The sequence below is a fragment of the Lissotriton helveticus genome, chromosome 4_1, assembly GCF_964261635.1.
Source record: "Lissotriton helveticus chromosome 4_1, aLisHel1.1, whole genome shotgun sequence".
In the NCBI taxonomy this organism is placed as follows: domain Eukaryota; kingdom Metazoa; phylum Chordata; class Amphibia; order Caudata; family Salamandridae; genus Lissotriton; species Lissotriton helveticus.
The window spans coordinates 248,536,311-248,563,305 of NC_136063.1; the positions used below are offsets into that span (position 1 = coordinate 248,536,311).

At 43.3% G+C, this 26,995-nt stretch overlaps 1 protein-coding gene and 1 pseudogene across 1 annotated transcript in view; one reads left to right on the forward strand and one right to left on the reverse strand.

Moving 5' to 3' along the window:
- Positions 1–26,995, forward strand: part of LOC144828503 (CMP-N-acetylneuraminate-beta-galactosamide-alpha-2,3-sialyltransferase 1-like) — a 593,148-nt gene that overhangs the window by 82,579 nt on the left and 483,574 nt on the right. The window lies entirely within an intron of this gene.
- On the reverse strand, positions 14,754–15,141 carry LOC144827120 (small ribosomal subunit protein eS12 pseudogene; annotated as a pseudogene).

Consider the following 26,995-nt stretch of genomic DNA (forward strand, 5'->3'; position numbering starts at 1 on the left):
TGCAGCAGCTGGTGTTGCAGGTGCGGCAGGTGTGGTGGGTGGCCTGGCCTTGGCAGCCGGTGGGCCTGAGGCGGATGCGGCAGGTGTGGTGGGTGGCCTGGCCTTGGCAGCCGGTGGGCCTGAGGCGGATGCAGCAGGCAAGGTGGGTGGCCTGGCCTTGGCAGCCGGTGGGCCTGAGGCGGATGCAGCAGGCAAGGTGGGTGGCCTGGCCTTGGCAGCCGGTGGGCCTGAGGCGGATGCTGCAGGCAAGGTGGGTGGCCTGGCTGCTGGTGTTGGCGCTGGCGCAGGGGCTGGTGGCTGGGTGGCAGGTAGGGATTCCTCCTCCTGGGCCTCCTCGTCGATCAGCAGCCTCTCACTGTCGCTGCTATCTCCTGCACCTGTGAGGGTAAGTGGATACTCATTAGGTGCATGTGACTGACAGACGTGCAGATGTTACATGCATGCTGGGTGTCATTCCCTGGGTGGCTGTGTATTTGCGCACTTTGGAACCTTTCGGGCCGCATTGTGGTAGTACTACATTGTGGACATACTACGTCTCCCACAATGCTTCAGGGCATTTCCTGATGCACGGCATGACTAAGGGCCAATGAGTGAGCCTATTTGGTCATGGGCGGTCATAGGGACAGGGTCGCAGTCGCATGCCACTTACCTTGGGTGTCTTGGGTGGGGCGGGAGGAGTCCAGAGGGGTGACGCCAACACACGCCTCCCTCTCCAACGTGTCCTCTACCCGGTCCTCCAGGGGGGTGTTGGGTGGGACAGTCGGGCCACCTCCTCCGGTGCCTGATGCCTCACCAAGGCGCTCCGCAACCCTCTCCTTGGCACGCCCTCGGAGGTCGTACCACCGCTTTTTTAATTCCTCAAGGGACCTGTCCGCAACTCCCACAGAGTTCACACTTGCCGCAATCCCCACCCAGATCCTCCTCTTCTCCTGCTCCGGGACCCTCCGGGAGTTTGCACCAAACAGCTGGTCGTGGTTGGCCACCACACCCTCTATGAGGTTCTCCAGCTCCTGTTCCGAAAATTTCAATTTGCGCTTTCGGCCAGCGCTGTTGCTGGGTCCTGCCTGCGGGTCCTCTGCCATAGCGGTCGCTATTTCGGCGGGGTCGGGATGCGCAAACGGCGGGTTGGTGGCAGCTTTCCGTCGTGGACAGTCGACTGTTAGCGTCACTGTGGTGTTTGGGGGTGGGATTTGGCAGCTTCCTGGTTGTGATGTCATCACGGTGCTCGGAATGCGTCTTCCCGTTTTCCTGATCCCGCGAGAATGCGACTCGCAATCCCGTGCAATCGGGATTGCGAGCGCAATCTCGTGCGATCGGGATTGCGAGTCGCAATCCCGATCGCAGGTAGCCGGAAATAGCGATTATTCTGCGTTTTTGGTGGGTCGCTAACGGCTTTAGCGCCCGCATGCGAGTCGCTATTTTTTCTCAGAAAAGTACATGAATGCCGTTTTGCGTTTCCTCAATAGCGAGTCGCTATTGATCGCTATTAGGGACACGCAAAACGGCCCGTACATGAATCAGGCTGTTAGTGCTTTATAGACATCTATCGGTAAGGACCAACAGCCTGATTCATGAAGCGAAATAGCGCCCGCAATGGCAGCGAAAACGCAATTGCGGGTGCAAAACATGGAATCGGCATTCATGTACGAAATAGCGAAATCGCTAAAAAATAATAGCGAGCGGAATAGCGATTACGCTGTAAAAGTCGCAGACTCCGGGAAGTCGAGCATTAGCGAAAATGAAATAGCGACCAACCACGGAATCTGCGAATTGAATAGCGAAACGCAATACTGTCTCAATCGGCATTCATGAAAGAAATACATTAGCGAAAAATCGCTAAATCGCACATTAGCGCGGCGCAATTTAAGGACAACTCAAAGCAGGTGGTAACCATAAAAGCCATGATTAACCAAATTTTGAAAAACTGTTAGCCAATCACCAACAGGTCCAGGCCTGACCAATCACACATAAGGACATTCAGCAGCAGCAATAGGCGTTCCACAATGCCTGGGATGTACATGGTGGTGAGGCGGCGAAGGCTACAGCGAGCAGCACGGAGGAGACGCATGAGGCAGGCACGGATTTACCGGCAGCGGGTCACCTTGCTGGGGCAAACCAGAGAACAGATTTATGCCAAATACAGGCTGAATGGGGAAATGATCACCTGGCTGATACAAGAACTCGACCCCATCATGCAGCACCCAACAAGGCGAAACAATTCTGTGCCCACACATGTGCAGGTATTGTGCAGCCTGCACCTCCTGGCATCCGGCAGTTTCCAGGGCATAGTAGCCGCTGCTGGGGGGATTTCCCAGCCCACCATGTCACGCTGCCTCCACACTTTTGTTGACGCCATGCTCACCCAGCTCCACCAGCACATCACATTTCCCACCAGCCAACAGGATTTGGACCTCACAAAACTACAATTTTATAATGTTGCCCATTTTCCCCATGTCCTTGGCTGCATAGACTGTACCCACGTCGCCATCTGCCCACCAGCTGGCACGGAGTATATGTACCGCAACAGGAAGTCGTACCACTCCCTCAACATACAGATGGTCTGCAATGCCAAGACCATCATCACTGACATTGTGGCCCAGTACCCAGGGAGTACCCATGACTCCTTTATCTTCAGGCACAGCGGACTCCACACACGACTGATCAGGGGAGAGTTTGGGGAAGGACACCTACTTGGTAAGTACACTTTGTCGACAATGTCACATTGCTATGAAGTAACTGCGCTGCACAGGCAATCAACATCTGCTCCTCTCATTCAGGTGACAGTGGCTACGCCCTACGGGAATACCTCCTGACCCCTTACCTCAACCCTGCCACACCTCAGCAACGCCGCTACAATGTTGCGCACATCCGGACAAGGAACTGTATTGAAAGGACATTTGGCCTGCTCAAGAGCAGGTTCCGTATACTGCACAAGACAGGTGGGGCCATGTATTACAGTCCTGCAGCGTGCTGCCGCATTGTGGCTGTCTGTGCAATGCTTCATAACATTGCAACCAAGCGCCGGATACCAGTTGACATCTCAGGCAGTGAATCTGAGGGGGACGACCGGCCACCAGCACATGCGCACCATGCACGCGGGGAGAACCCAGCTGAAGGCCACAGACGTCGCAACCACATCACAGCTAACAATTTCTAGCCCACCCCCTTCCCCCACCCCACATATCACAATTGCATGCAAACTGTAATGATTACACAAGGCGTATGTGTGCACCAAAATAAATGTATTTGTTTGAATCACAAAAAAATAAATGGGTGTTCGTAATAACTATATACAAAAAGCAGTATTCATGCATACTGCATGGGACGCTCCATTGCAGGCTTAAGTTCAGCCTGCGTTGTGTCCCTGTCACAATGTCATTGCCGTCTCCGGCGCACAAGTTGCTGGCGCCTGGGAGCCTCTTCCTCTTCCTGGGCAGCTGGAGGTGGGGCAGCCCTTGCGCTGCGCCTAGGTGGGGGGGCCTGCGTGGCAGAGTGGCTGCTGACACTAGAGGCACCCTCACTAGCATCATCACCCCCCACAATTGCCGGAATCACAGGTGCGTGCAGTGCGGTGACCGCGGTTGTCAAGTGCTCCAGCACCCGGGTGATATCTTCGCAGCACTGGACGAGTTGGTGCTGCTGGGTTAAGGAGCGGCGCGCAAGCAGGGTGGTGGCATTTGCCGAGGCATAATTTGAGCGGCTGTAGGTGGACAGCCGGCTCAGCAACTGGTGGTGGCGCCTGCTAGCAACACTTCGGTGCTTCACCAGCGCAGCAGTGTTGTGTTCCATAGCCGTCGTCATGCGGTCAATGGCCGCCGTCATGCGGTCCACCCTGTCGCGCACTCCCGCAACATTGCGGCCGATCTTCTGCAGCTGGAGCTGGATGGCTCCCTGCTGCTGCGACTGGCGCTGGTGTAAACGCAGCATGCGCCGCTCCACACTCATGCATGCGTGGAAGTGGCCATTGCCCCTCCTGGTGGTCGGCCGCTGTGTAGCCGATGTGGCTGGCCCAGATGGTGGTGGACGAGCTGCAGGTCTTGCAGCAGCTGGTGTTGCAGGTGCGGCAGGTGTGGTGGGTGGCCTGGCCTTGGCAGCCGGTGGGCCTGAGGCGGATGCGGCAGGTGTGGTGGGTGGCCTGGCCTTGGCAGCCGGTGGGCCTGAGGCGGATGCAGCAGGCAAGGTGGGTGGCCTGGCCTTGGCAGCCGGTGGGCCTGAGGCGGATGCAGCAGGCAAGGTGGGTGGCCTGGCCTTGGCAGCCGGTGGGCCTGAGGTGGATGCTGCAGGCAAGGTGGGTGGCCTGGCTGCTGGTGTTGGCGCTGGCGCAGGGGCTGGTGGCTGGGTGGCAGGTAGGGATTCCTCCTCATGGGCCTCCTCGTCGATCAGCAGCCTCTCACTGTCGCTGCTATCTCCTGCACCTGTGAGGGTAAGTGGATACTCATTAGGTGCATGTGACTGACAGACGTGCAGATGTTACATGCATGCTGGGTGTCATTCCCTGGGTGGCTGTGTATTTGCGCACTTTGGAACCTTTCGGGCCGCATTGTGGTAGTACTACATTGTGGACATACTACGTCTCCCACAATGCTTCAGGGCATTTCCTGATGCACGGCATGACTAAGGGCCAATGAGTGAGCCTATTTGGTCATGGGCGGTCATAGGGACAGGGTCGCAGTCGCATGCCACTTACCTTGGGTGTCTTGGGTGGGGCGGGAGGAGTCCAGAGGGGTGACGCCAACACACGCCTCCCTCTCCAACGTGTCCTCTACCCGGTCCTCCAGGGGGGTGTTGGGTGGGACAGTCGGGCCACCTCCTCCGGTGCCTGATGCCTCACCAAGGCGCTCCGCAACCCTCTCCTTGGCACGCCCTCGGAGGTCGTACCACCGCTTTTTTAATTCCTCAAGGGACCTGTCCGCAACTCCCACAGAGTTCACACTTGCCGCAATCCCCACCCAGATCCTCCTCTTCTCCTGCTCCGGGACCCTCCGGGAGTTTGCACCAAACAGCTGGTCGTGGTTGGCCACCACACCCTCTATGAGGTTCTCCAGCTCCTGTTCCGAAAATTTCAATTTGCGCTTTCGGCCAGCGCTGTTGCTGGGTCCTGCCTGCGGGTCCTCTGCCATAGCGGTCGCTATTTCGGCGGGGTCGGGATGCGCAAACGGCGGGTTGGTGGCAGCTTTCCGTCGTGGACAGTCGACTGTTAGCGTCACTGTGGTGTTTGGGGGTGGGATTTGGCAGCTTCCTGGTTGTGATGTCATCACGGTGCTCGGAATGCGTCTTCCCGTTTTCCTGATCCCGCGAGAATGCGACTCGCAATCCCGTGCAATCGGGATTGCGAGCGCAATCTCGTGCGATCGGGATTGCGAGTCGCAATCCCGATCGCAGGTAGCCGGAAATAGCGATTATTCTGCGTTTTTGGTGGGTCGCTAACGGCTTTAGCGCCCGCATGCGAGTCGCTATTTTTTCTCAGAAAAGTACATGAATGCCGTTTTGCGTTTCCTCAATAGCGAGTCGCTATTGATCGCTATTAGGGACACGCAAAACGGCCCGTACATGAATCAGGCTGCAAGACTCTTAAGTCTCGGGATCAGTTTTCCAGTTGTTTTTTGAGATCCCAACAGCCCATTAAACACATCTCTGCAGCCAAGAAGGCTGTGTTAGCCTCTCAATTCTAAATAAATTAAAGGTTTTAAGTGTACATTGCATTAGACAATGGCATAATCCAGAGGGGGGTTGGACACCAAAAGCAGCCCTGGCAAAAAACGTTTCAACCAAGGCCCACATTGCACAATATCAGTGATTGTAGCAAGCAAAGTCAACCCTCACCAAGGAGTTATGGGGTGCCTTTTTCCGCACCCAAATATTTAAAACACAGGAACAAATGGTGCACTCCCCCATTGGCCCGAACTCAGCCCAGGGATGGGGGTGATGCAGCTCCCTCACCCATCAAGTCATGACCGGACCTCAGGGAATTGGGTCCCTAGATCCGTTTTGTCCCTGATGCCTATTTCACAGAAATGTAACCTCCACAGAAGGTACTTAAAAATATAAACATAGCAGGTGCCCCTATTGAAGTTCCCCTTCTTTGACAGACAAATGATCCTAACTCCTGGGCGTGTCAAAGGCAAAGAAAGTGTGTTTTCTCAGCAATTCAATATCGAAAAATGATCTGAAATCCTACTTGGAGGGGATTGTATCGTTGGTCTATTGAAGCGCAATCAGTATGTGACCTTGAAGGGTGGGTTCTTTTTTGTCCTCTCCTGGGGAGAGCAGAGTCCATGGTTCTCCCTTTAAATTGCTAGGAGTATGCAAATGTGCACCTCACTTGGATGCTTCCCCCATTTGGCCCAGCCCACCTTAGCAGTATCGAAAGTCTTCCCGTCTTTTGCCAGGTCGACGGACAGCTTAACAAGTGCCCCCACAGCACATTTTTCCACTGATTTTGGTGAGGAGTTCTTGATGCAGAGGAATCTGAAGACATCTCCACGCTGTCTTTTCTATGGTATTATTCATGTTATCACATATTTCTGGATAAACATGCACCAGGACAATCACATTGCCAAAATGCACGCAAGGTCCCCAGTGAATTTCATCACTCGTGCTCCATTATGCAGCTGTAGTGTAGAATACATACATTTATCCAAGGAGGTATCACTTAGTCATTGACCAGTAGAAAGAACTCCACTTTTGCAATTATTTTGTGCAAAACTGTGGACTCTTGTTGGATAAAGGGGCAAGTGTGGTTCCTTTGTGGCTGAGTCACTCACACAGTTACTGACACACCCACACAGACACTTAGACATCCACGCACATGCACTGGCAGACCAACTCAGGCATTCACACACCAACTGTGACACATACAGCCACTCACAGACCTACCCAGACACTCATGCACGGACCCTCAGACCCACTCAGACAAATACAGCCAATCACAGACCCACTCAGACACACACACCCACTCACAGACCCATTCAGATGCTCATGTACTCATTCACAGACTAACTCTCACACTCATGGAAGCATTCACAAACCCACTCAGACAAATACAGCCCCTCACAGACCCACTGAGATACTCACTCATTCACCCACTCAACACCCACTCAGACACTCAAACATCCTCTCACACACCCATTGAGACACTCCTGCACTTCCTCACACACCCACTGAGACACGCAGGTACTCACTCACTCTCAAACGTTACAGGTTACTGATAAGGAATAAAATGTAAAACAAGTAGAATTTAAAATAAAACCAAAGGTTACAGGGATGTTATAATTAGGCAATAGAATAAAAAAACATTGAAATTCACTGGAAAAAAACAAAGGTTACAGGAACATTATAGTTAGGCGCAGATTTCACTCATACAGAACCAGTGAAATTTAGCAGTTATAGTTAACTTAGTGAACTAAACGTTCTACCCCTGCTATGCACTGCTTATGACCTCCCATATTACATCACTCATGACATGGTCAGTGATATCACTGATGACATCTGAAATGACATCACTTATGACATCTAAAATTACTTCACTGATGACATCATCCACAGTACGACTCACAACCTCATACAACCTCTTCTATGCCCATTCCCACACCCCCTCACCTACCCATTCACAGACCCATACCAGTAGTCACACACCCACTCACTCCTCCATAGAGTCACCCACACACTCACTCACTCAGCTACTCACACAACCATTTGCTCATCCATACAGCTACTCACGCAAGCACTCACTCAGCCACACAGCTACTTATTCTCCTACACAGTCACTCATACACCCACTCACCCATATAGGCTTTCAACACAACCACTCACTCACCCACACCAGTACTCACTCACACACTCACACAATCATCACTTACATACCCTTTCATACATCCATACAAACACTCACTCACCCATACAGCCATTTACAGACACTCACTGTCCAATACAGCCACTCAAACACAAGCTCACTTAACCAAACACACACTCAACCAGCCACTCACCCACGCATACAGCCACTTCACACCCAGTCACTCACTCATTCAGCCATGAAGACATCCAAAGTCACTACACTCCCACTCACTCACCAATACAGCCACTCACACACCATCTCACTCACCCACACAGCTACTCACATACCGACTTATTCACCCATGGAGCCACACACACACACAAATACAAGGAGACATACAGTAACACAGCCACTCACATAATATATGTTAAAAGTAGATTCACACAATAGTAGTGCACCTGGTATACTAATTTAACCTTTTCAGTAGGGTAGTATATATGTTTAACACTTGTAAACTCTTAAAACCTCTTACACTCACCTGCTGATGTCATCAGTGATGTCACTGCCCGTGTTGTAATATGTGAGGTCATCAGCAGTGCAATGCAGGGGCACAAGTTATAGTTAGCTCGGGTAACTATAACTGCTTTATTTCATTGATTTTGAACAAGTGAAATCTGAGCCTAACTATAGCGTCCCTGTAACCTTTGTTTTTTTTAGTGAATTTAGTGAATTTCTAAAGTTTTCTAATTCCACTTCCTAACTTTAATGACCTGTAACCTTTGGTTTTAATAAGTGAATATCTAAGGTTTTTCAAATTCTATTTCCTAACTATAACATCCCGGTAACCTTTGTTTTTCTTAAAATGTTATACACCCATGGAATTTATGCTCACTACTCAAGGGTAACTAATAACATGATGCAGTGCTTCAGGGTCTGACGTTACCCAGGAGCAATACTTTCCAAAGCATAAAGTCATATATGTGCTCAAGCAGAAATGATGTACAAAACAACTATTTGCACGAGACAGATATTTTGTACAACAGAGATCAGTGCATGATACAGCGTGCCCCACAGAATAAATACTGATACAAAATATTATGCTAAGGAAGTAACACTGTTTTTTTTAACATGTTGTTTAGAATGAATTAAAAAAGGCTCTGACCGAAGTGTTTAGGAATGCAGGCAATGTGGAAAATGTTCTGGGTACTTAAAAAATGTTTACATGTAACAGACGACAAGCCAAGGAGTAGCCAGAAAATTTCACCACCCTCCACTTACCATAATGGCACCCTGCAGGTGAAGCCAAACCCTCCCTTGAAGAGTTCCTTTCACTGTTCCATTCTCCATCCATTTACCTATCCTTTCACCCTCCATTCATTCACCCATCAACCCCTCTATTCACCCACCCAATCATGTTTCCAACCATCCTTTCACCCATCATTCCTTTCATCTTATTGATGCGTTCACCTGTCCATCAATTTTGCCATCAATTGATTCATCCACCCAATTTTTTTACCCCGCCATCATTCCATCTTTCCATTAGTGCCTTTCACTTCTCCTCTTTTTATCCTTTCCATCCATCAATCCTTCCATCCAGCCTTCTTCTCTTAAATCCAACCATCCTTTAATCCTTCCAAACTTTAAGCCATCCGTTGTTTAATGTACCCATTCATTGATCCTTCCACCCCACTAAGGATGATGGTTCATCATTCCATCATCCATACTCTCATCATCCTTGTTACACATTGTCATCCTTTCACTCTTCGGCCCATCTTTTCACGCTTTATTCAATCCTTCCATCTTTCGTTCCATCATCCATCTATTCAATCACCCATCCCCTTATTCTTCCTTCGAACTTTCCTTGCATCCATTCTTTCACCACTGCATTGATCCCAGCAGCCCTTTCACCCATTCATCCATTACCTCCTCGTAAGTCTTCCTCGCCACATGAATAACAAAGTGAGCTTCAGCTCCACACCAGAACCCTCCAAAGCAAAAAAGGTTATGCCTCCCATCCCTTACCAATATGGCCAACCCAGGTCACCCTTGACCTCTATAAGAGGTGGGCCGGTCCAACCCTTCAGCCTTTTTTTTTGGTTCTGCGCTGCAGATTCTCCAGAGCGTGTTTCGGTAAGTGGTTCTTGCTATAGCTGGGACTGGGGTCCCTGGTTGGTTGCCTTGCTCTAGCAGGCCCTAGGATCCTGGGACTATCCTCTTTCTTTCCCCCGGTGTCTGGCCTGGGCCGGTTAGATTCCATCTCTTCACAATTCATCTTTCATCCATCTACCCATACGCAATTGCATCTCTCCCTCCATCGTTCATGCATCCAGCCTTTCATCAATCCATCCACCCTTTCATCCATCTATTTTCCCTTCCATCATTCTCAGTCTCCCCCTCCAAGCTGTCAGTAAACCTTCTATCCATCCTCCACCCATCTGCTCTTCGACTCATCTTTCATTTCACCCTTCCATCCATGGATGGTTTCACCATTCATCCTGCTAGAGGGGAGGGTTGACAACCTCACTGGCAACTAATACCATTTTTTTTTGCTGTTGCAACGGCTCAACGACAATGTTTTAAATGTACATAAATTCAGTAAAAATTAGTATGTGCATTATTATGACCAGCAGAAACATAGCAGTGTGTCACGTCTACGTATGGATGGATGGTTTTGGAGCACACACAACAAAGTGGTCACAGCACCAACAACAGGGATACCAAGATGGGGTGAAAAAGTTTCAAATACAGACTCGCTACTGAGGGTGCATTATAAATATCGCTATATCAAGGGCAGTAAGAATACTTTGACTGGTTCACTTTGTGGAACTCATATTTAGGACCACTTATCAAAGCGTGTGTAAAAGCATGGATGCAGATGACACAGTTGCTCTGGATATTTATTTGTTCCCGTTTACCATAACTCGGCAGCATTTTACTTTTTCATTTTTTTCCACTTTTTCATTTTTTTGACCGTTGGGCGTTTATTTCCCCTTTTCAGTTCCCTTTCTCTGCTCCCCTTCCTCCTAGTTATATTTTTCTTTTCTTTTACCATTCCCGGTCCTTGCTGTCCATTTCTGCCCTTTCCTATTTCAATTTTCCATTGACCTTTCCCAATTCCTTTCATGTGCATTTAAATTTTTCTTCCGACTTTATTTTCCATTTGCCTTTACCTTTTCCCATTTGCTCTCTTTTTGCCTTTCTTTTAATTTGCATTTGCAGTTTCCTTCCCTTTCTCTCTCAATTTAATTCTCACTTTGCTATGATCTATTCTCGTCTGTTCTATATTTCAAGTTATCTTTTACCCTCCCTCCTTTTTAGGTCTCGACCTCTGCCAATGCCTCTGGCATTGCAGATGTCGAGAGTATAGAGTTGAAACCAGGAAAGCTAAACCAGGCGGATTGCGCCGAGTGCATGTGCCCGTGCACGCGCTTTCCATTTGGTCTTCGAGCGCCTGCCTCCGATCATTGCATCAGACCCGCCACAGCAATGCTCGCAATGCCGAGAGCTTCACTTCAAAGGGATCTGCTCCCCCGCCCCCTGCTTCACACTTCAAAGGAATGCGCACCCCGCCCCCGCAATGCCGAGAGCATTTTCCACGCATATCTGTGATAAAGGCATACGCGTGGTAAAGGCAAGCAACTTACTGAACTTTATTATCAGAGTAAACTGAATAACTTCCTTGATATCGGCGCCAGTGCAGTAACCTCTTTTATTGTAGGTGGTGGCCAGCCATTGAAAATAACCGAATAAAACCCCAGTGCAGACCCAATTTAATCAAAACAGTTCGCATTCAAGAAGTCGTTGTCAGTAGGTACTTGAGGTAGCTTGGGACTCTTGCCGTGTCTTTCCTGCTCCAAGCAAAGCAAGCTTGCAAAAACATAGTGGGGTGCTTTGTGTGTCATTGTAATAATTCTGAAACTAAAGTCGACGTCCAAAATTCAAAAGAAGTTCCAGATGCATGAATACGTATTTTCTGCTAAGACCGGTTCCCAAATGATATAATTATTAGGACGCCGTTACAGGAGCAAACAACACTCGTCACACTTACGATTTTAGTTTCGTGGTTGTTTCACCCCAGCAACCAGGTTGGCGGAAACCACATGGCTATCATGGTGCAGCATCGATCCGGCAGCTTAGCTATCTGTCATGTACAGAGTAGGCAGTGTTTGGCTTGTGTCCAGCTGGCACGACCAACACTTGGTGGCAAGCTTGTTGCTGCTCCTCCAATCCCCCCGGCACTGATTGTCGTGCACACGTGCTGTTCAGTGGGGAGTCCGTTCGTCTCCTACATGAGTGCTGCTGCCTGTGGTAGACAGTAGTGTCTGACTGATACAAAGTCATAGCAAGCCTCTGACTTGCTCGCAAGCACGCGCTGATGCGCCACACTTATGTAATCTTCTAATATGGAATCCGTGGCCTGTGCTTTCATTAAAATAATACAAGACAGCTTGTTGGCTAGGAACTGCTGTACAAATTGCTATGCTCTTCTCGATTGTCTACACTTGACATTTTGGCATAAATCAATTGGTCAAGTTTGCAGAACTGGGGCATTGCACTTTTTCTGCAGTAAAATTATTAAACAGATGATTTAGAACTCAGAGGTTATAAACTGGGGACCTTACTCCATGTAGTTAAGTGACTGCACAGTGTACTCACGTTTTATACTTTAAGGTGTAATTACAAAGAGAAGAGTGAATGTGGCTATACCGATGCACCTAACGAGAAGGTAAGGTTTGCCATGCACACAAAGGACAAAACTCACCACCACAGCATCAATCAGCACCACCACATTATCACTCAGCACCACCACAGCATCACTCAGCACCACCACATTATCACTCAGCACCACCACATTATCACTCAGCACCACCACATTATCACTCAGCACCACCACAGCACCACTCAGCATCACTCAGCACTACCACAGCATCACTCAGCACCACCACTGCATCACTCAGCAGCACCTCAGCATCACTCAGCGCCACCACAGTATCACTCAGCGCCACCACAACATCACTCAGCGCCACCACAACATCACTCAGCACTACCACATTATCACTCAGCACCACCACATTATCACTCAGCACCGCCACAGCATCACTCAGCACCACCACAGCATCACTCAGCACCACCACAGCACCACCACAGCACCACTCAGCACCACCACAGCACCACTCAGCACCACCACAGCACCACTCAGCACCACCACAGCACCACTCAGCCCCACCACAGCATCACTCAGCCCCACCACAGCATCACTCAGCCCCACCACAGCATCACTCAGCCCCACCACAGCATCACTCAGCCCCACCACAGCATCACTCAACTCCACCACAACATTACTCCGCGCCATCACAGCATCAATCTGTGCAACTATTCAACAACTGGTTCAAATATGTTCTCTCAATGTTTCAAGCTTTATTACACATGTCACAAAAATATGTTAATATTTCACTTCTGTTCTTGGATTTTCATCACAATAAAATACACTGAACATAATCTTCACAAAAGTTATTTACAAAAGTTTAAGATATTGCCATTATAAATTACAATCACTTTTATTTAAGTATTACTTATTAAAAAAAATTAAAAGCCATTGTTATTTGTAATATCAATACATCTAAGTCACGTAAATACAAACATGTTGCATTACAAATGCTATAGGTGTCACATTTGCAAAAGTTATAACTATTGGCATTGTAAATAACAAAGCTATTAATTTAGCTATTTTCAAAACCAACACATAAATAAAAAAATTGTCATTTACAAGACCAATAGCTCAAACTTTCATAATGCGATACCTATTGCATTGCAAATGCTTGTTTCCTTTGCTTGTTCCCTTTTCGTTTCTTTTCACCTTTCTCTTTCCTTTCCTTCCCTGTTCTTTTCTTTTCTCTTTTTCTTGTTTCTTCTCTTTCCTCCTGTCTTTACTCTCTTGTTCACTTCTTTTTTTCACTTTCTTTTGAACTTCTTTTTCTTCTTTTCCCAGTTCTGCACTCCTACAGCATATGTGAATGAAGCGCTCTGGTTAAGGAAATCTACTTAACAATTTGGGTAATCTCAGCAATAAACAGAGCACAAACTAGGAAGGAAGGACATTGGATGACACCAAGCATTTCATTTGGCTGTCCACTATCCGATTATTGTACCTCAACCGAGCTCGATCCATTTATCCCCTCTTTCTTCCATCCGATTCTTTCAATGGTGGGCTGTCCTAGTACCACCACATGTTCAACAGTGGAAAGATGTTTGCAGCTGAAGGTAAAATGTCATTGTGCTGTTGTAGCGCTCCCCGGGCCGTGCTTTAATACAAGGTAGTTTTCAGTGGCTATATTGTAATTTTCCATCAACAAATGGTGCTCCAGTCTACTGCCATACTTCGCATTCGCCTTTACTTCTGGGGCACAGAGCTGGCCCCAACAATCTTACCCTCCATTTTTCTGCTTAATTAATCCCTATTGTAAAAATTACTGGAATTGTTACGTTGAAACGTATTGAAGCCTGCAAATAACAGTTTATTTAATGTTCTAGATAAGAGTTTGACAAATCTAATACGCATTCTATAGATCAGAGAACAACTCCTGGTCTCCAGAGTTACGAATGGGGTTGCAAGAACAGGAAGCAAACTAGGGTCTAGGAACAATGTCTGTCCTGTGTAGTTTCTATTCTGTGTTCTTCCCCTACAACCCAATAGGATAAAGAAAGCTGTTTAATGTCTTATTCCCCAATTTATTAAGGCTTTGTGCATGGGCAAAGCAGGTGCAAAGTCTCGCAATGGTATTTGCTATCCAGCAAAAAAGGTGTTTTGCATAGGAAAGGTGCCCTCTTTATGAGCACAAAAATGCCTTTGCGCAGCTTTGTATCAGTTTGCATTATAGAGGCATCACTGGAGTGTTACTGCGGTGGCTTAGTGCAAGCACCCATAGGTTTTTCTTTTTTTTCAATTTCTTTTGCTTTATTATTTCAAGATGGTTTACTTCTATTTAAAGTATTCATTGATGACATTTTTTGGCTTGAGATTCTTTGCCTTAGTCCTTAACAACCACACAGCTGCAGCCAACTACTTTTCAGGGTTTGCCTTCATGGTCAGGTTTGCAAAGGACAATCCACTCACCCAGCTTTTTGTTCTCATCAACTTTAATCAAATTAATCTGGTGTTCAGCACACAGTGCTTCAACCAACTTGACATACATGGACTCATCACAGTTGGAAGCAAGTACACAAAGGTGAGCCTGGCATTTTTCCAATGCCTTGGCAGCTTCGCAAATGCCATGGGCTAATCCATCATGGATGAGTGCGGTCTTCAGCACCTCCTGCAGAGCAGTGACATCCATTACACCTACAGCGCCAATGCCTTTCTCAGCCATCGTTGGACATTTTTGGGCGGGTTTCACCAGTCGAATTTCATTGGTGTTAAGGAAAAAGCACCCATAGGTTTTGACCCATATCCTGACCTACAAAGTTGGGCAGACTAAGCTTTTTGTCAATAATATTTGCCTTTTTATAATGAGTGTTTACAAGAGAAAATGATTTTACTTCTTAAAATAAACAACAAAAATACATGGACTGCATGTATGCTACAGTACACAGCACACATTAAAATATATGGGATCCTTCTGAGCTTGCCTATGCATTATAATTTGTATGGAACAGTTCCAGTATAAAACATATGCTGGACAGCACACACTCTCGCTGCACAATGATGCGAGGCTGTGTGCTTTGCCTGCTAACTAATCTGTTGCCTTCCTCAGTGCCTAGAAGTTTATACAAAGAGCAAATTTGTTCACTATTTTATTCGTTCATATGCTCATTCATTTTGTTTTAGTTCAAGTATTGCTGGATTCATCCGTTTGCTCATTCACTTTGGCGCTCTAGACTGTACATCTGATTAAGGTTTGTGAATCAGCCATATTTTTGATAAAAGTAGCTTCTGGAACTTTAATATATATTTGTGACGTGTACATACATGCCAAGACTCCCGGGGCCTCATTTATGAGGCCTTGCGTCAGTTTTGCGCTTCCGATGCGTCACTTTTTGTGACACATCGGCGGCGTAAAACATGCCTCCGGTTGCGCACTATTTACAAAGTGACGCATCTAAGCAGACTTTGGTTTGGGAAAATCCGTCTTGGGCCGTCCCGCTGATATAACTCTTTGAAGCACGTGTGTATTAGCAGCTTATCAAGGACTGCACATACGGCCCTTCGCATCACGATAACCCTATGTATATTAATATTTACCTAATGGGATAATCTGATATGCTAATCGTTTGAATAATCTGACGGCCCTCTACGCTTTGGATACCTCTATTCTATTTGGAACCTTCGACTAGTACATGTACCATTATAGTGGCCAGCTCTTTCTTCAATTTGATTGCACAACTGTAGGAGAACCATCTATTAAAATTGCCCTGACGAAGCTCCCATGGTTGGGGAGCGAAACGCGTTGGCTGTCCTGTGCACTTTGAAAATACCAAAAGAAAAAAGAAAAATATATTTTTTGATAAAAAACTTTGGGCTTGTTGATTTACTTCAAGATTGGTGCTGCCTCCACGTTCTTTCAAATTTTCTATCTGGAATTCCAGTGGGACCGAACCACAGCAGGTCCTGGAGGTTGACAGGACAATAAGACTGAATATTCTAAGGGACTTTGGAAATTCGAGGTGCTTGCCTGTTGATCCGCTGTGGAGCTTCTTTCTTGCACTTTGTAAACCTCTGCGCTACATTATACCTGCGTCAGGTATAATGTATGCAGGGGGGGCGTTCCCCCGCAAAAAGCTTCGTAGAAGTGACGCAGTGAAATCTATGAGATTTCACTGCGTCACTTCTAGGACGTTGTTGCGTCAAAATCTTGCGCCTGCCTCACAGCAGGCGTAAGACTGACGCAAGTCCTTTCACATGGGGCTTGCCCCATGTGAAAGGACGCATTGCTGGAGTTGTGTCACTTTTGTGACACACTCCAGCAATGCGTCACTTTTGCGCTTACAGATACGTCAGAAATACTGACGTATCTGTAACTCCTTGCGACATGATGCGTCATACATTAAATATGACGCATCAGGTATGTCGCAAGGAGTGTGCACTGAGAAGTGACGCATCGCTGCTTTTACGTAGCGATGCGTCATTTATCATAAATGAGGCCCCCGATTTCTGGAACAAAATTTACTTTATTTCCGCGGTCTCCTGCCTCAATTTGCCTCCGTTTTAATAGAAGTCAATGGCGAAAATACATTCTCCTGATTATTTTTTAAAAAGCTACCACTCTCCTCTTCTAAAATTTTCTCATGAATGCATTCCTTTAACTTTACCTTTATATACGTACCTAACTGTTTTTATGCAGACACCCTCAAAAGTACTATTTTCTTTAAATGGCAAACGTACATTTTCCATGCTTAGGGCAGACTAGCTATGAAATTACAAGCATTTGCAATGCAATAGGTCTCGCATTGACGAGAGTTTAAGCTATTGACCAAAAAAAAGCATCTGTTTGTCAAGTTGACAAACAGATGTTTTTTTTGTCTCATTTTAATGTTGGCCGCGCACCTATCTTTAGAAGCGGCATGTCTAAAGAAAGGTGCACAGCCTTCAAGAATGTGAAACAAATAAATAAATAAACAAATTAATAAATAAGTAAGTAAGCGCGCCTGCTATACTTAAATCGGACTGCGCTGCTAAAATAAATGAATAACAAAATCGCACGTGTGCGCCCGCCCTTAATAAATATAATAAAAGCGAGCGGTGTACTGCGAGTTAGCGGGTGGAATAGGGTTAAACCATTTATTAAAATAGTGCTCACAGCCAAGATAAAGCTGACCTTGTAACAAGAGAAGGAAACGCCCAGCCGTTATGGGAGGTAACAGAAGCAGACGTGGCGGCACCAAAGGGGTACTAACAAGCCTAATAATGAATCACAAGACAGCGTTTAGTAAAGACAATGATGCAAGCCAATAAAAAATATGGGTGGAGGGTGGGAGGGGCGTCAAGTTCATACTACACTACTGCATGCCTCGCGGCAGCGCATGCGCTGCCCAGGCTTGACCTTTAAACACCCAATGTTGCGTGTGCCGTGGTTCATTACTGTGCTCTCTAAAAAGGGCTGATGGGTCTAACATACTAAATAAAGAGACCTAAAACATGCTACCTAGGTAGTGATCTCATGTGAAAACTGAACAAGTCCTTCATTCATAACTTTTCAGAGAAGACGTCTCTGATGGAAGAGCCTTCACACTAGCAATGTATGCATCAGTGTAATGTCACACTAACGCTTGCAGTTGATTGAGGGAAATGAGCAGTAGTGAGACGTGTGGCACGCAATGGAGAAGTGATAATGCATTTGATATTACACTTGCCACTGATGCATCTATGTCAAGACACTAACTTGAATTGATCTGCCTGCCTATCGATGCCTGTGTGACTCTGTCTGCAATCAATGCTGCCATCTCTGCCTACTTGTTGCTCCTTCTCAGCCATTTCCTCTTTGCCTTTTTAGGTCCAGATCACCAACTCAAAAGTTAAAAAGCCAGAACTCTCCTAAGGATTGGATAATACCACATTTCAAACAGTTTTCCAACTTCATATGGATTCATAGAGAATTCCAGGAAGTTAGAAAATCATCAGCTGTCGATATCCTGGAGCGTCTCAATGCATAACATTTATTTGTGGAATTTCCATCATAAAGAGTAATCGCATTGATGACACTTAACAGGAGTCTGCTTTTGCACCGAAACTTGTTTCTCCAGTGTGAACATAATTTTTTCGCCATGGAGAAACTCTTTTCTCTTGTACCCCCATTAAATGTGGGGTTTCCCCTCCCACCTCTTTCTCAATTGAAATGCACTTATTCCTGTCTTCCAGGCGAGCCAATATATGTCAGTTTCTGAGACGGAAAACCACCGTACAAGAGCTTTGAGAACATAACTTAACTTGGAAAATAATAAGAGCCAGGGCCCTGACCAGCAGGCCACTGTAGCTTGCACCACTCATTGTCCCTTTATTGCTGCCAAAGAGGATACCAAAACAACTACTAACCATCTCTCTCATCTGCAAGTGCAGCAATTTAGATTATTCCAGGTCTCCCAAGCTAAAGGAATGACTGGGGAGGCAGGTATTAGTATTTTTTAATGTATATTGTATTCATAAACAACAGTTGTTCTGCTCATCTCTAAATTAAGTGAGTAGCGCCGCCATGTGGCAGACTGTCATACATGTGATGATGACAATTAAGTGTCTGTGCCAAGCACCGAAAACCACTGGCTCAAATTAAGCACATAGGCCCAGATGCATGAAGCTAAAAAACGCTCGCAAAGGGGCAGATTCTCAGAATCTGCCCCTTTGCGACCGGTATTTTTGCATTTTGGATGCATCATCCCAAATGTAAAAATCGCAAATTAAGAATTCGCTAAATTGCGATTACTTGTATTTAAGGAATCTCAAATTGAGATTCCTTAAATGCAATGCATGAAAGTTTAAAAAATAGCGATTTCGCTAATAGGGCTCGCAAATTACCATGAAGTTCAACTTCATGGTAATTTGCAAAAACTTCGAAAAATGCACTGAAGTGCATTTTTCAAAGTTTCATGTGTGTGCGCAACATATGTGCACAGATCAATTTCAGGTGTGCACAGGGTGTCCTTTGGACACCCCTGCACCCTTGAAATCGCATTCTCATTTTGCGATTCGCTAATTGCGATTCACAAATTGAGAATGTCTTCCCATTCATTCCTATGGGCCTTTGGGCCCATAGGAATGAATGGGAAGGTATTCCTTAATTGAGACTCGCAATTTGCGACTCGCAATTAAGGAATTTTAAGAAATCGCTATTTTTAAAGTGATTTCTTCTTGCATAGCATTTTGCTATTCCTTATTAGCGATTCCTTATTTTTCGCTAATAAGGAATCGCAAAATGGATGCTTGATGCATCTGGGGGTAAGACTACCCACAAAGCACCAGAATGTGACAGTTGAACTAACTTTGTGACATCATCGCATTGCTATCACCATTCATCTGCAAGTGGGAAAGATTGCTGTATTGGTGAACGTTCCATGTCCAAAAGTGAACTTAAAGAAAGTAAAATTGGAGTATTTCCGAATCTGCAAATCAGAATGAGGAAGTCAGCATCTAAGAGAAGGGCTGGAGTGCAGCAAATAGCTAAATACAGTTCACATTGCCGCCCCATCTAAAGGAGTAACGGCCACATGCATCATTGTAGGATTTTGCATTTCCTAAATTGCGAAAATTAAGGAATCGCAATTTAGGAATTGCAAAATCATATGCATCAACAAATCCTAAAATGTTTTAGGATTTCTTAATTTTCGGAATTTGCGATTCCTTAATTGCGAATCGCAATTAAGGAATGGCATTACATTGATTCCTATGGGCCTAGAGGCCCATAGGAATCAATACCGTTTTGCTTTTTTTTTTTGCAATTCGCAATTTGTTGATGCATTGCAAGGGTGCAGAAGGGGGTCCAAAGGACCCCCCCTGCACCCCTGAAATGTCTTTTAAAGTGCATGTTTCACACACACATGTCCTAAGGACATGTGTGTCTGTAACATGAAAGTTTAAAAAATGCATTTTTGAGCATTTCCATAACTTTTCGCAAATTACCACGAGGTTCAACCTCGTGGTAATTTGCACCCCCTAATTGCTAATTCGCAATTTGAAAAACAATCATGCATTGCTTTTAAGGAATCGCAAATTTGTGATTCCTTAAAAGCAATCGCATTTTTGGAAATCGTTAAAAATAGCGATTTTCACAACAATGTATGATGCATCCCAAAAACTTATTTAGGAATCGCAAACGGCCGAATTTACCGATTCGCACCGTTTGCACTTCCTAAATAGGTTGATGCATGTGGCCGTAAAACTACATGTCATAGTTCAGATTTGGCCCTTTTGTCTTTGGGGAAAGACCATCTGGTTAAAAAGTATTTTCTATCAGTGACTCTAATGGAACAAATGGAAAGCAATGCATTGATATTATTAACCCGTTCGTTGCGTGCGTCGGCCAATGGCCGTCGCGAGCACTACCTTGATAGTGCTGCGCACGCCGCGCTAAAGGGGTTAAAAGTCAGGTGACAGGTGCACTGATAACCACACCTATAAATCCATGTAGATTAAGGACTGCCCGACCTCCCAACTGTACTGCAGCCAGAGCAAAATAACAAAAATTAACTAGTTATCTAAGGCAACATCATGCGTGTACCCTTGAAAGGTCAACTCCGGCAGCTGGATAAATAAACAGAATGATCACAGCTGTGTGGAGGGCAAGCACTTTTTTTTGAGGAAGCACAGAGGGCATGCACTTTTTTTGAGGAAGGACAGAGGGCAAGCACTTTTTTTGAGGAAGCACACACAAATTCTGCTCAAACACAACATGTACTCCTGGCTCCTAACATGTGGACGCAGCCAATGTCTGCGCCTCTTGTGGTGTTCTCATGATAAAAAAAGCACTGTTACAATATTTGAATGACAACATAACAAAAGAAAATAAATCATAGCTTTTCTAATTAAGTTTTAGTTGGCGGAGCCCTAGTTTGAAAGAGAGTGCAATGACATAATTTTAAAAAGTCTGGGATTTTAACCCTCACTCCATTTTCCAATAAAGTTACTTGTTTCATGAACTTGTTCTCCTTTTTGATTAGTATCACATGTTTAAAATGTAAACCAGCAATCATAACTTGGAAAAAAAAGTCAGCTTATTTGTAGTCTAATTGAGTGTGTGTAGAATATCGGAACCGTTTATATATTTAACTATGTAACTGATTAGTGTTGATTGTAACTATTGACAGCTTTCGTTTCTCTCCAAGTCACAGTAGATCAGCATAGACATGGACAATTTGATTCAGTCATAATGTGATTCTAGCTGACATCTGTATCATGTGTTGCTTGAAGGCAGGGCCACTAGAACTATATGGCAAGGTTGACTAAAGTATATGGCCAGCAAAGACAAATTATGTAGCATAATGCACCACACTTTGTAGCAATGATACTTTATTATTTTATCATTTTTTAACATTGACTGGGCAAAGATTTCACTTTATTAAGTATTAGTTCAACACCTAAAAGCAATTAGCAACTGGAAGATGACCAGTTAATAATTGCAGAGGGGCTGCCACTGTGCAACAAAATGAGGCAGTGTTTGAACTAACTTTTGGCCGATGTTATCAACAATATTTTGTTAAAATCTGCAAATTATGCAGCAGATTATGTGTTATGTGCCCAAGTGTGGCAAATCCAAAATGTTGCAGAAAATGGAGTGGCTGCAGAATTGAATAATTCCAGTGACTGTACCTATAGGGTGAGAGAAATTCTAACTTTTCTATGTTAATAGACAGTTTGATTTTATTAAGCAGTTAATTTACACAGGACAGCAGCAAAAAGCCTGCTGAAGCGTAAAATAAGGTGCTATTATTATCCATTCTAGCCATTGTTTAGTTTGTGTAAGAGTGCCATAGCCCTCATCAGGAGGCTACAGCAGCTTGCACCACCCATTTCACCAACCAGCTTTACTATGACCTTACCAACACAACTACTAACCATCACACTCCTAAAAGTATGAACATTCAGACTATTCCTGACGCCCAATGCTATATGAATAGCTTGGGTGGCAGGTATTAGCCCTTTTTAGTGTATATTGAACTATTAAATGAATGTAGTGCTCATTTCTAAATTAGAAAGACAGTGCAACCATGTGGCAGATTTTTTATTAGTACCGAGGTTACCAAGTCCCTGTCTTGAGCACCGGAAACTGCCGGCTAATATCAAGCACTGATTCCAGCAGTACCCACTTCATCATCATCATCATCAAAATATATTTTGCCCTTTTAGTATTCACACCTTTGGTCTAGGTGTTTTAAATAGTGTCATCATTACTGCAGCAGGTACTCAAGTCACTGAGCTACCTACTGAAATCTCAATAACTGGTTCATTCCACTGGACTCAGTTTTATGCCATCTTCATTGCTATGTAGAGCTCGATTACAAGTATAGGTGGTATTTATCACACCAGATAAATAACAATACCACAGGATATATTATTTATTACATGTGATAAATACCTACTATTACGAGTTGATGGGGAATGATATGCAGAGAGAATGTTGCCTAATGGCTAGGGCGGTTGAACTCGGAGCCGGGTAACTGGGTTTGAGTCTTGGCAGGGGCACTCAACATTTGGTGATTCTGGGCAAATCACGTAATCTCCCCGTGCCGAAAAAAAATGAATGTATCCGTCTGTAACATAACTGGTGATCATGTAAAGCGCTCTGATACCTTCAGTTCTAGTTAGCGCTATATAAAACTTCACCAAAAAAAATGCAGATTTTTGTGTTTAACGCACCACAATCCACACGATACAGTAAATACCATATGGTTTTCTTCCATTAAATTTCAGCAGGTTTGATCTACCAAAATGTAATAAAGGTTGAGTTATTTATCAGATGCTTTAGAAAACTAACCACTTGTACTTCTGAACCGTGCGTAATTATTGGTTTACATACATGTTGAAATATACAGACTTCCTCATAATGAGGGCCTTAAGTTTTTAAAGAATGCAACTGATCTCCATCACTGGGTCACCCAAATCACTCAAAGTTACTCCCAATGGTCTGCCACTCAAGTTGCCGAGTGCACAACAAAAATCCTTAAAATGTATTGTTTTAATCCTACAAATTCCATTCATGTCAAAGATTAATCAAATTATTCAGGTCAGACCATCAATAATTCAAACAACCATGTTCTATCATGTAAGTCTTGTGCCTAAATGTTTGTGTAAAGCAAACACAAGGAGATTATGGATGTAGCACTGAAAACTTTCAGACACCCCCAGTCACAGATCTGGGTTGAATGCATCATCGTTCTTTAGCTCAAATTGCCACCCCAGTTCAGACACATCCATATGCAAATCAGTCTTGACCCTGTGCCTTCAGGGAACAGTCCAGCCCGAACTGCCAAGACAGGTCTTCCCTGAACCGGAAACAAGCATTGTGGGCCTGAACTGGGGTGACTGGTGGTGATTGTCTGAAAAGTTTCAGGGCTCCGTCCATCATCGCCTTGTGTTTAAATGTTTGTGTGAGCAATTGTAAGAGTTGGATCATTCCTCATATGTACTTGGTCAGATTCAATTATTTTCGGGAAATGTCCTTCGTTAGGGGCCATTTAACATAGCAAAGACCTCTTACAGGATCATATCTTAAACTCGAAACAGAAAGATAACCCAGTTATTGATACAACCTTCACCAATGAATAAGCCTAAAAAAATCTAAGCTTTGATAAGTTAAACGTCTTAAAACAACCAGCCGAAGTTCAAGGCACCTTGAAAAAGAGTTACCAGCAACTGGAATATCTTCTCAAAAGAGAGGTTAATCAAAGACTCCATGCCACTGCTCTTTCCCCCAAATATACAACGGCAAATAAATAAAGACAGGATTCAGAATATCATTAAAACCAACACTTTGAGAGCATAATAAATCTGTTATTGAACATAGTATGTTATTCCCAACAAATGTCCATTAGATCTTAATTTGTTGTTAATTAAGGCACTCTGAAAAACCTAGAAAAACCTTGGCAAAAGAAAGAAAAAAATACGGAAAATACTCTCTTGTCTTGCAAATGGACATCAATTGATGAGAAAACCATTTGAAATTATAACAAATAGGGGAAACAAACTTAGAAAAATACGAAAATTTAGCTGGCATAATATTGAGTACAAAATTCTCCAGGTCTCTTCTGCACAATTTCATAGGCAACTATAGGTATACAGTCACAATATCGAGTTTTTAATATCGATTTACATTAATATCGATTAAAAAATATAGAATGGACAAAATATCGACTGGACAGAATATAGACTACAAAAATATTGAATAGGATAGCATTAATATCGAATTAAAAATATAGAATGGACATAATATCGAATGGACAGAATACAGACTACAAAAATATAGAATGGACAGAATATAGACTACAACAATATCGAATTTGAGGTAAGTAAGTTAATATCAATTTTTAAAGGGTTTTTTATGTTAGTATATGTTTGAAAAGTGTATATTTATTTTATTATTTATATTAATTAAATATTTTTATGGTATTTAATTTTTGCGTAATATAATTCTGTAGCGGGTTGTGGGTTTATAGGGGAATAGGGTGGGAAGTAATATAAATATAATTAATTAAATATGGTAATTTATTTATTGGTATTTATTTTGAATTAATTGTTAATTAATTAATAATTGGTAATTAATTAAAATATAATTGGTAATTATTTTTAATTAATTGATTAATTGATACTTATGTTAATTTTAGTAATTTATTTTCTGTAGCGGGTTGTGGGTTTATAGGGAAATAGGGTGGGAAGTAATTTAATTATAATTAATTAAATATGTTCATTTATTTATTGGTATTTATATTGAATTATTGTTAATTAATTATTAATTGGTTATTAATTAAAATATAATTGGTAATTAATTTAAATTAATAGATTAATTGATTAATATGTTAATTTTAGTAATTTATTTTCTGTAGCGGGTTGTGGGTTTATGGGGGAATAGGGAGGGAAGTTATTTATTTATAAATAATTAAATATGTTAATTTATTTATTTGTATTTATTTTGAATTAATTATTAATTAATTGTTAAATTGGTAATTAATTAAAATATAATGGGTGATTAATGTTAATTATTTATTAATTGATAATTATGTTAATTGTATTAATTTAGTTTCTGTAGTGGGTTGTGAGTTTATAGGGGAATAGGGTGGGGAGTAATTTATTTGTAAGTAATTCTATTTTTAAATTCTTTTTTTATTTTATCACATTTTTAATTATTTTTTCATTGTTAATTAATTTATTGTTAATTGGTAAATAATTTGTATTAGTAGGTAATTATCTTTATTAATTAATTTTTATTTTTAATTGATTAATTTATATATTATATAAAAGTTTTACGTATTTTAATTAATTTGTAATTGGTATTAATATTTATTTTATTTTTATTTATATATGAAGTATTTACTTTCCCTACTGTTGCACTCACTGGCGTGGGAATAGTAATTTTTACCCTCCTGCTATCCAATGTTTTCCCTGCTGTTGCACTCACTGGAGTGGGAATAGTAATTTTTACCCCTACGCTATCCAACGCTTTCGCTACTGTTGCACTCTCTGGAGTGGGAATAGTAATTTTTACCCCTACGCTATCCAACGCTTTCCCTACTGTTGCACTCTCTGGAGTGGGAATACTAATTTTTACCCCTACGCTATCCAACGCCTTCCCTACTGCTGCACTCTCTGGAGTGAGAATAGTAATTTTTACCCCTACACTATCCAACGCTTTCCCTACTGTTGCACTCTCTGGAGTGGGAATAGTAATTTTTACCCCTACGCTATCCAGCGCTTTCCCTACTGTTGCACTCTCTAAGATTGGAATAGTAATTTCTACCCCTATGCTATCCAGCGCTTTCCCTACTGTTGCACTCTCTTGGGTTGTAAATTTTACCCTTTCCGCTATCCTACGGTAAAAATATTGTAAATTTTTTATTAATATTACGTTTATATGTATATATATGTATTAACAAATCAATTTGTTTGGTTTTTTATAACTTCCATTAATTATTTATTAATTTTAAGGTTATTTAAGTATTTTAAGTATGTTTAAGTTAATTATATTTATTATTTCATTAATTTTTTATTAATTTAAAGCATTTAAAAAAAATCAATATTTTGACTAACTTTATATTTTACATCGATATTTTTGATTCGATATTTTTGTACTTACCTGTTTGGAGATAGGAGGGCGATATTTTGGTATTCTATATTTTTACCTCGATATTTTGGTAGGTCGATATTTTGGCACTCTATATTATGTCAGTGATCCGCAACTATGACTTTTAACCTAAAATGTAAGGAATCCTTCGAACATCTTATATATAATTGACATCCAGCATGGAATAAAAATATGTTAATTTCTATGAAATGGTGAATCTGGTAATAAAACTGTGTTTTAAAGCAACTAATTAATAGAGATATCAGTAAGCACATAACTCTAAAGTCGTGTACTGGAAAACTTCAACAAGTTCTCTTTTTACATACTATTACTTATCAACATTCTGTTGAGATAATAATAGTCATGTATTTAAATTAAGTATTTTGTAAATGAAACATACAGCTTTTTGTTACACTGGGTGTAACAATGCGTATTATTATTACATCAACGCCGTTAGTTAAAGAAG